Source organism: Mus caroli, chromosome 11, assembly GCF_900094665.2.
Source record: "Mus caroli chromosome 11, CAROLI_EIJ_v1.1, whole genome shotgun sequence".
Classification (NCBI taxonomy): Eukaryota; Metazoa; Chordata; class Mammalia; order Rodentia; family Muridae; genus Mus; species Mus caroli.
Genome location: NC_034580.1, coordinates 82,637,941 through 82,645,478, shown reverse-complemented (window position 1 = coordinate 82,645,478; position 7,538 = coordinate 82,637,941). Strand labels below are relative to the sequence as shown.

General features: G+C 45.5%; 1 protein-coding gene across 4 annotated transcripts in view; it reads right to left on the bottom strand.

Moving 5' to 3' along the window:
• The window catches only part of Tex14 (testis expressed 14, intercellular bridge forming factor), a 159,484-nt gene that overhangs the window by 123,443 nt on the left and 28,503 nt on the right, over positions 1 to 7,538 (bottom strand). The gene's annotated exons all lie outside the window — the stretch shown is intronic.

Sequence of the window (7,538 nt, the reverse complement as noted above, 5' to 3'; positions counted from 1 at the left end):
TGCGTCACGGACGGCCACGCACCGCCCTGATGCCCGCCCGCGACTGCGCTCCGNCCGCGGAGGCGCACGCGAGTTCGCAGACGCGCGACGGTTTAGACTTCTGGCTCAAACCGGAGGCCTCCTGTGAGGAACAAACGAAAATCCACGCGGGGAAAATGGCAATTCCAGGACTGCACGCTCTATTTAATAAATTCTGTTGGTGAAAGGCATGGTGGCTCACTGCTGTAATCCTAGCACGTGGGCGCTGAAGGCAAGGGGTCAGGAATTTGAAGCCAGTTTTAGGATTTTTGAAGCCAGCCACATCTACATGAAATCCAGTTTTTTACATCAAACAGGAATCAGCGTTTAGACATTCCAGATTTCCTCTACTCTGAAAGGAAAAAGATAGACAAAGCGAACTGGCCACATGGTAATTAGTAGCACAGTTACTGGCTACATACTTGATCACTATTTTAAAATGCCATCCCATTTTATCATCTTACCAGTAGAAGCGTTAGTTCCTTTTCTTAGAGCTGTTGCATTGCCTGACATGTGTTTCACAACAGATGGGAAAAGGTGGGTCCCTTTTCTGTCTAGTCCTAAGAGCGGTGTGTGACTTGAGGAAAGGAAAGTTCTGAGTGAAGTCCTGACTGAATGTGTTGTTGACATGGGTACGTCCATGCCAAGAACCACTCTAAAGTCATAGGAAAGAAAAGCGGCGGCAACACCGTCCTCTGGTTTATGTGCACACGCTGACAGTGTGGAGAAACTATCCACCATACCTTTGCCTCCTCCCATGTATTTCACACCTGAAGATGGCTCCCATACAAACTCTGGGCTCTCTGGTACGGCCCTTCAATATTTAAGACTTTTCCATTCTTCGTTCTCCCTTTTTGTTTTTGTTTTCTTTGCTTTTGAGATTGGGTCTCACTCTGGCAGGCCTAAACCTCCCTTTGTAGCATAGGCTGGCCTTGAACTTGGAGATCCCTCTACTTCTGCCTCCCAACTGCTGAATTAAAGGCGATTCCCCACTTACTTTCCACTTTTTGAGACACTCTCCCCCCCTTCACCACACATGCTATACCTTGGTCTTCTTTGAGTAGATGCTCCAATAGCACATGAGCCCGAACACTTCTCTAGCATGTTGTAAGATTGAACCTGCTAGACATGTTGGGTCATACATATAATCCTCCCACTCAGGAGGCTGACAACAGGGTTAGTTAGCCACAAGTTTGAGGTCAGACTAGGCTACACATTAAGTTCCACACCACCTGGGTAAAAAGTGAGAACCATCCCCACAAATAATCAAAGGCTGAGAGATGGCTCAGCAGGTGGAGTGCTGGCTCTGTCAGAGAGGATCCTAGCACCTACAACAGGCAGGTCACAAACGCCTTTAACTCCAATGACAAAGGCTCTGAATATCCTTTTCTGACCTTCATGGATTCTTGCACACATACATGTGCATGCACACACACACACACAAATCCTCTTAAGAAACAAAGGGGGTGTGATGGTTTGTATATTCTTGGGCCAGAGAGTGGCACCATTTGGAGCTGTGGCCTTGTTCAAATAGGTGTGGCAGAGTAGGTATGTCACTGTGGGTGTGGGCTTAAGATCCTCACCCTAGCTGCCTGGATGTCAGTCTTCTACTAGCAGCCTTTGGATGAAGATGTAGAACTCTCAGCTCTGCCTGCGCCATGCCTGTCATGCTCCCACCTTGATGATAATGGACTGAACCTCTGGACCTGTAAGCCAGCCCCAATTAAATGTTGTTGTTGTTTTTTTTTTATAAGATTTGCCTTGGCCATGTTATCTGTTCACAGCAGTAAAACCGTAACTAAGACAGGGGCATTCCCCCTGGAGCCCTTCCCACTCTTGGGAATTTTTCTCACTTTTCTTTAATAAATCAGGGCCTATGGGTGGCACTTTCCACCAGTACTGAAAACCTGAGTTTGATTCCCAGAAACACACTGTTAGCATTTCTTCTAGGCTCCACCCCAGTTACCTGGCAACAGTCAAATATGCATGACTCACTATAAAAGGGGCTGCTTGCTCCCTCCTCTCTCTCTTACTCTCTTCCCCTCTTCTCTCTCTGTCCTTTCTCTCCCCATTCCCCTCCTCCTGTTTCTGCAGGTGTTCATGGCCGGCCTCTCCCCCCCCCCCCGCCCTGAAAAAACATACTGTGCCTCTGCCAAACAAATCCCTGGCTCCCCTTTCTTTTTTATAAAACACAATACACATGGTGAAAGGTAAGAACCAACTCCCACAGCTGTCTTCTGTGTAACACATACACAATAAATAAATGTAAAAATTTTAAAAATAAATCTACATTCATTCTGCAGTGATAGTTAAGAAGTCAATAAAACAATACTATTTATTTGTTCTCTGTAAGCCTTCCTTCACCTCTTCACTTCAGATAATAGTGGCCACACTGTAATTTTCTTCTGTTTTTCAGACAGGTCTCAATTTGGAGCCATGATTGTCTTAGAACTCATTATGTAGACCAAGTTGACCTTGAACTCACAGAAATCTACAATCCTCTGCCTTTGAGTACTGCAATTAAAGGCAGGCACGGCTCTGGCAAGCCACCATGTATTTTGAGACCCCAATTATCTTTCTATGTGCATGTGCACAGATTGACTAACTGCAAATATATTTACTTCCTTCAACTAAGCTTGGGTGTATTTAAATTTTGGTTTGGACTTTTGTGTGTGGCAGCTTGAATCAGAATGGGCCCCAGAGGCTCATGTTTCAATTCTTGGTTCCTAGTGAACTGTGTGGAAAAGATTCAGAAGTGTGGCCTTGTTAGAGGAAGTGTGTCACCTGTGGTGGGTAGCCACCATTCCCAGTAAGCTCTCTGTAAACTCCCAGCTACTGCCCCCATGGTCATGCATGCCTGGCACCACACTCCTCCTGTCCACAATCGATCCGCACCGTTCTGAAACCGTAAGCAAGCTCCAATTCAACTTTCTTTAATAAATTTCTTTGGGCCTGGTATCTCTTCACAACAGAAACTTAAGAGAATGTGCAAACACGAATGCACATGTGCCACTCGGGTGCAGCCCTCACGGTCTACCTTGTTTGAAACCGGTTACTGTTTTGCTACCGCACAGCTAGGCAGTCGGCCAGCCTGCGGGGATTCTTTCTCCCTAGTACACCTCTCACTGGAGGAGCACTGACAGTACCTATGCATGCTACTCGAACACAACTGGGTTCTGAGGGTTCCAACTCAATTCCTCACGCGGTCAGGCCAAGGGCGCTACCCACTGACCTATCCTCCCTGCCCACTATGGAGGTCCTCTGTTTCTCACATGTGAGGAGAACCTGCTGTGCTGCTAGTCTCCTGGCAGGTTCAAGTGATTATCTCAGGTCCACCTCCCTCCCCTGTAGCTGCTAGGGCAGGCATGTGGCACTGGGCATGTTTTTCAAGCCCTGGTTTCTCTATGTAGCCCTGGAAATCTTTCTCTAGACCCTGCAGAGATGGCCTGCCTCTGCTTCTCAGTGCTGGGATGAAAGGTGTGCGTCACCACTGTCTGGCATTAGGGTGTACTTGGAGGCTGGTCTCACTCTTTACCTAGGCAGTCCTTGAGTTGACGGTGATCCGCCTGCCCAAACTCCCCACACGCTGGGGTTACAAGCATGAGGCATCACACTGGTTTAGGTGTTTCTTTCTGTTTTTCTTTTTACTTCTTTGGACACGTGTGTCTTCTACGTAGCCCAGGGTGACCTACAACTCAAGGTCCTTCTTCCTCAGATACACCAGTGCTGTAACTGGGGGCATGCAGTACCCACCTGGGAAAGATGCTTGCTGGAATTGATGGTCAATATAAGCAATCCCCTTTAGAGAGCAGAGCAGGGGAGACTGAGGAAGAGAGTGAACAGGAGGTAACCTTTGATCTGTGAAGGACCAGAACGCCTCAACCCATGCACGTGGCAAAGCTTTCCCTAGGTGAGGCTCAGAGGATTGGCAAAACATTCCTCAGGTCCCAGTTCCAATGCTGACCTCTCATAGACTAGCTAGACCTGCCTTTTTGTTTATCTGTAATAGCCCTGTCTGTTCAGCTGTATGCAATAGCCCCTCTCGCTGGTCAGCTGTGTGTTATCAACATGCTGAGCTCCTCTGTCCCAGGAAGTCTGTGTCCATGTGTCTGTTGTTTCTTTAGTAGTTATCATTTCTTTGTTCTCTCGTCTCCCCTTGTCAGCATTCCTGGACCCAAGCTGTTCCAAGGACCCGGCAAACTGGCTTTGAGGGCTGAGGGTGAGTGCTGCAGTGTAGCATATGTATGCTTTTATAACCAAAATAACTGAAAACAGAGAACAACCAAGAAGAAGATGGCAAAGTGGTTGCTCAATTTAGTAAAAAATTTTAATTTCTATATAATCAATAAGCCAGAGGCAGAATAAACATAAAGAGACTGATCAAGAAACACAACTCAGGATTGTCACACTAAATAGTCTCCTGTTCAGTTAACAGTTCAGTATTGACCCAGAGATACTCATTTTTGTGTGTATTTCTGTCATAAATGTTAATGTTATTGTATTGTGCTTTAATCTCATAAATGTGAATGTTGTTACTGTATTGTTTTAACCATTAATTGATTTGTGTTTCTCTCCCGTAAAAACTGAATTCCTTGATGGTTTTTTTAAAAAAGTAAAAGATATGGGAGGGGAGAGAGACAGATAGACAGACAGACAGACAGAGACTATCACTGGCTGTGATATAGTCCAGGTACTCAGAAAAAAAGAAGAACCCAAAGTTCAAGAGCAAGTGAGGTGGTGTCCACGCTCCTAGTCGTCAGGAGGGTACGGCAAGAGGACTGCACTAAGTGTGAGGGCAACCTGAGCTAAAATGAGAGCAGAACACCCTGGATTACACAATGAAAAATTCTCAAGAGGAGAGGTACGGATGGTGACATGCCTGAGGGTTTAAGAGCACTAGCTGCTCTTCCAGAGGACCCAGGTTTGGTTCCCAGCACCCACATAACAGTCACAACCATCAGTAATTCCAGTTTCAAGGGACCTGCTATTTCCTCTAGCTCCAGGCATACAGACAAAACACGCATACACATACGAAGCACAGCATTGGAGAAACCAGGATTTTCAGTCACTCGTGCCTACTTTCTTCAAAGCAAGGGAATAATGCAGCCTGAGCTCTGCTCGTCAGTTACAAGGCAGCCTCCACCTGATCCCCATGTCCTGAGCTCTGCCTCTCAGCAAAGAGAACGCACCCCTATGAAAAAGGCCCCATGTACTTTGCATTCTCCACCAATAGAATCTATCCTTATGCTTATCACAGACCCTTCTCACAGCTAGCAGTTCAATCAGATAGCCTTCCTATCAGATAGTTACATTTCAATTTTAACTAGCAAAATTACAGCTCTAAAGTAGCAACAAAAGCAATTTTATGCTGGGGCCACCACACCATGAAGAACTATAGTTAAAGGGTTGCAGTGTTAGGAAGGTTGAGGTGCACTGGACTAGGCCCTAGTCATGAACTCTCATTATCAGCCCCAAAACTGACTCTTTTTTTTTTTTTTAAAGATTTATTTATTTATTATATGTAAGTACACTGTAGCTGTCTTCAGACACTCCAGAAGAGGGCACCAGATCTCGTTACGGATGGTTGTGAGCCACCATGTGGTTGCTGGGATTTGAACTCCGGACCTTCGGAAGAGCAGTCGGGTGCTCTTACCCACTGAGCCATCTCACCAGCCCCCCAAAACTGACTCTTATTGTAAAAGGTCACAGGTACTTTTATACTTTGCAAAGACATTTCAGTGTCGCCAGCTGTGAAGCTTTGCTATGATACTGTCACATGGAGACTGTTCCTCAAAGTTCTTTTTTTTTTAAGATTTATTTATTTATTTTTGGTTTTTTTGAAGGATTTATTTATTATATGTAAGTACACTGTAGCTGTCTTCAGACACACCAGAAGAGGGTGTCAGATCTCATTACAGATGGCTGTGAGCCACCATGTGGTTGCTGGGAATTGAACTCAGGATCTCTGGAAGAGCAGTCAGCGCTCTTAACCACTGAGCCATCTCTCCAGCCCCCCTCAAAATTTTACTATGTTTAAACGTATAATGAAAGTAAACCACTAGGCCAGTTTCTGAAGGGTATGATCCAGTCCTGCATAAATGGTGCTGTCTCCAGTCTCATTCTTCACCTCTTAAGGACTGTGTTGCCGTCTCCCTCCCACCATACAAGCCAGCTGGGAGGCTTGGAGGATGGTGTCCCTGACATTAAAATAAATATCTTTGAAAGAGGGATGTCTGCAGTGATGAGTCAGCATTTAGGATAGCTTGCTGTAGGAACATGAGGACCAGATGTAGCAGAATGTTAGCAGAGCTATTGAATCTGCCATGAATTCTGAAATGATAGCACCTAGGCTATGAAGTAGCCTTTTGTAAATAGTCAATGATTGTTATCCGAGGTTTTATGGGTTGTTTCGAAGGCTTCTCAGAGCCTTTGCCTAACTGAGTCCAGAGACATAGCAGGCAAACCAGGAAGTCTCCTCAGGCGAGAACCCTTGGGTAATGACTTCTCAGACCCCCAGATCTGATGAGGCTTTAGGATTTGGACTGGCTTGCTAAGGCGCCTTTTGTGAAACTAGAAAAGGGCTTCTGCTAAGCTGCCAGTGTTCAGTTGTCAGAGCTGGTCCCTCTGCTGCCAGCAAGGCCCAAGTCATCCTGCAGTATCCCTTTTTCCAAGAACACCAACAACCAGAGGGGTTTGTTTGGTTTTCTTTTCCCTCCATACTGTTCCTGAGTCCTTTTGTAAATGACAACCTCTTTTCCTTTGTATTATTGTTACAATGATCAGAGACAAGGTAGCACTAGCTCCACAAACACTTGTAACCCCAGCAGGATGGGGAGAGACAGGGTAGATGGCTGCTTGTTGGCTTCCAGCCTAGCCAAAAGCAAGGCAAGCTCCAAGTTCAGTAAGAGAGCCTGTCTCAAAGGAAGAAAGCAGGCAGAGAACACCTGCCTCCGCCTGTGCACCCTCACACACTATGCACAAATATGGCTCCTCACACAATTTGAAAAAGAAAACTGAAGGCCTTGAATGTTTTGAGGCCTGGGTCAGTACAGAGAAGACATGGGAAAGGAGAAGGGGGAATGAAAAATACACCACAGGAAAACTACTGGGAGGAAATAAAGAAGAGAAACTCTGAAGAAAGCTAAAGAAAAGCAAAATATTGGAGGTTGGAGAGATGGTTTTCTGGAAGACCAGAGTTTGTTAACCAGCTCCCACATAGGTGGCTCAAAACCACCTGAAATTCCAACTCCTGAGGGTCTGTCACCTCTGGCCTGTTGTGCATGTGTAACTTAAATATTACATAGAGGGGAACAAGTGACATTTCCCTTCCTGTTGGAAACTACAGATGCCAGGAGCCAGGCATGGTGCACATACCTACAACTCTCAGCGCCCAGTCGCATCCTTTTCTATTTCCCTTGGTTTGGTTCTAGTTTTATTCTAATTACTTTGTTTGTTTTGGTGTTTTTCTTTCTTTCTTTTAAAAGATTTATTTATTTATTATTATATGTAAGTACACTGTA